Source organism: Oryzias latipes, chromosome 15, assembly GCF_002234675.1.
Source record: "Oryzias latipes chromosome 15, ASM223467v1".
In the NCBI taxonomy this organism is placed as follows: domain Eukaryota; kingdom Metazoa; phylum Chordata; class Actinopteri; order Beloniformes; family Adrianichthyidae; genus Oryzias; species Oryzias latipes.
The window spans coordinates 12,166,476-12,169,884 of NC_019873.2; positions in this window are offsets into that span (position 1 = coordinate 12,166,476).

Below are 3,409 nucleotides of genomic sequence, written 5' to 3' on the forward strand. Positions count from 1 at the left end.
GTGGTTTTGCTGATGGTCTAGTCTGGTTGATACGTGGTGAGTTTCTGCTTCATGCAGGCGTTGAGACTTTAAACGTGATCGTAGGTCTGAATGTTCTGTAGATGTGAGACATTCTTATCACATGCAGACGCGGAGCCAAACACACACTCACACGCTGCAGTGAGTGACGGGAAGCGGGTTTTACGTATTTACAATCCCTGCGCGATTCACCTGCTGCCTGTCCCCACAACCCCTCACCCCCACCCTCTGCTTTCTCCCTCACACATCCCGTCCCCGCAACTGCGCGCTCTTTCTCAGAGACGGGAGCGCGCAGTTTTAGGCACGGTAATTCACAGGTTTCCGGCTGGTACAAACTCTGTGAAATTATAGATAATAGTAACTGATAGCGCTGGCGCAGATTTTGTTCTCCAAGCACCGCTACTACTCCGCGCCTCTGGCATCGCATCGCGCCCGAGAAGGACTGGTCTAATGAAAAAAAAAGTATAATTAAAGATTTGTCTGCGAGCCACATGTGACCATCAAAAGAGCCATATATGGCTCGCGAGCCATAGGTTCCCGACCCCTGCCCTAATATGAGATTATATGAGGAAGGGGGTAAATTGGGGACAGCTGGTAGACTGTCCCCCGGTGGTCGAACAGCCATCCCCCAGCCCCCCCCAGCATAGGACCCAGGATCAACAACAGGCTTTCTCAGTGACACACAGAGCACTGGTGTTGTCAATTTGTTGAGTTGCACGAGAAAACGCTGAAACTTGTCTTCAGAAATTCAGACTTTGAATCCCAGGAGTGAATATTTGCATTATTGAGACACAGTGAGGGAAAGATCAAATCAACCTTCAAATCTTTTCTTTGATAAAAGTAAGCCTAAGAGGTTATTTTCATTAATGAGGTATGGAAAAACATAAACGAATCAAAACTTCAGTAAAAGCCATATATCCATATATATTTGTGGCTTCATATTGAATTCTCAATGTTGATCTTGGAAGCGCACAATGCAAACAAATTCTTACCGTTGACTTTCCAAACTCCAGTCTTGCTCATCATGCAGGATTCCTGCCAGTATATTATTCTGGCGTGAAGGCCCATAAGCAGACATAAATCAGGTTTAAGTGGAGGAACGTGGAAAACTCAAAGCAGATGGCAGTTTGACTGCAGGCTCAATACAGATCAGGAGGAACTTTAGCAGATGTTGGCAGGACTGCGTTGGTCAAAAATGCTCTGACTTATGAACATCGAGAATCACACAATATGTGTGTAATGAACCTCAACTGAGGGACTGCTGAGACTGTACATTACTAAAAATGCTGGGGGAGCTGCAGACTGCAGGGTTCTTGCTGATGTTTCTTAATGCGTCCTGTCTTCATTCAGTATTTTCCCAAAGAAGTGACAGAGAAAAGTCTGATTTGCATTGATCAGCTTGTTGTTGTTAATTCAGGATCGGTGGACAAACAAGAGTTTTAAACAGTAGAACTTTGTGTTGGGACTGTTTCATCACTTTTATTACTGTAATTCTGGTTTTTGCATTGACTTTAGCATTTTAATATTTCATGCATTGTTCTGCGCTGTCCAAACCATTTTATCTAAAAACATATCTTATTGTGCTAATTCAGTCTTTTATGGTTCATTTATTTATTTATTTAGGTTAAATGTTCTGTGTTCTAGTGTCCCAAAAGTCCGAATAAAATAAAAAACTGACTTCTTGATGTACTGAATCTGATGTGAAAGCATTGTTTTGAACTTATATTTTTTTTACACATCACATGCACCTCATAACGTCTGGATCTCTTCTGTTTCCTTCAGCCACATCTCCGTTTAAAACTGCCCCACTCAGCACCGGCTCCCATCTGGGATACCTTGGATCCCTTCATCCATCTCCCTCTGGAATTTCTCCTTCTCCAGCTCACAGCCGACCTGAGGGTCTTAACCACAGACAACATTCAACATCCCACCTTCAACTTCCAGCTTCAGACTCATCTTCCTATCTGACAGTCTCTTCACCCTTCTGAAGGTTTTAGCAGACTCCTTCAGGATCCCGCCCTACGTTCCCGTTTCTATCTACACCATGATAAAATAGCTTGAACCTGTTTTCAATCTTTAAGCTTTGCTCTCTTTCCATCTGGTCTATTGAACCAACAGCATTGTGTGTCAGACAACTGTAATGTTTTCTCTCAAAATCTCCACATTCAAAGTTCCTGAACTCTAAATCCTGCACTCCTGCCTTGTCTTTTCTCTAGAACACGCCTGCCTCATCTCCTTCTTCCACCAACAGAGGTTCAGTTCCCACCAGGACGCCGTAGGTCAACAGCAGAGGTGGTGGTGGTTGTTAATCCAGGCCACTGCTAATAAAAGATCACATTGTGATAAGAATGACTTTGCCCACTATGTTAACTTGGACTCGGGATCCAAACACTGGATTGCGCCCCCTTGTGGTTGCATTAAAGAGTTACTCTTTAATTAAAAAGTAACTGAGGTAAAATAGTCAACAATTCTTAAAAGGTTTACTTTTATGCTGTTTGGAAAGCTCAGATGATTTATTGAAAACCAGGATTATCATCTTTCATTCGGATTGAAAAACATGAAAAGAATCAAATATTTTATCAAAGCTTTAGGTGTCCTTTATGAAGTCTTACACTTGTTACACAACTTTATTTTAAAGCAATTGTTCTACTTAAAAATTTTCTTATAGTCAGTTACTGTTTCTTGTTTAAGATTCTTCTACATTTTTGTCTAATTAAAAAAAATAAAATAAGGACAATTATAAACCATAATGAATGTACAAAAACTATTAAATGTAATTTGTTGGTATTTTCTCACTTATACGGGATGCTGTTAAACATATGAAATATTCCGTCCATATTGGAATATTCTGTGCTAAATTGGTTTATTATCAAGCAAAAATGTTTTATGCTTTTGTATGTAAAAAAGAATAAAAAGTAAATCTGGACTCCAATGAAGAAACCCAAAACTAGTGAGGCTCTGCTGCCCCCTCCTGGTGGAGAAGATCCATTACATCTTAACACGGGAGCCATATTTTTATAATGTGCTATCTTAGATGACCGCACCCTTACTTTGACGTGTTCTCCCTACCATGACAAAGGTGGATAAAGGTAGAAAGATTTCATGTAATCCATGGACACCAGTGAGGTTCACAAATCATTGAAGAAAAAAGGTTCAGAGCACTGTCTAGTGGGTCTAGATGACCCAACTTCCAATGTTAAAGTGCCTAGGATAGCACAAGGGTTACGCTGTCACTCTTTGAGAACTCATACATTTATAACCCAGAGTTAATACCTTCAAATGCAATAACCTTTATTTAAACCAGATGACAACTTTGAGGGTCATTTTCTCATAAAATAAAATTTCTTCTGTATCGAAAATATTCTGAGGCGGAAATGAGGAGAAACATGAA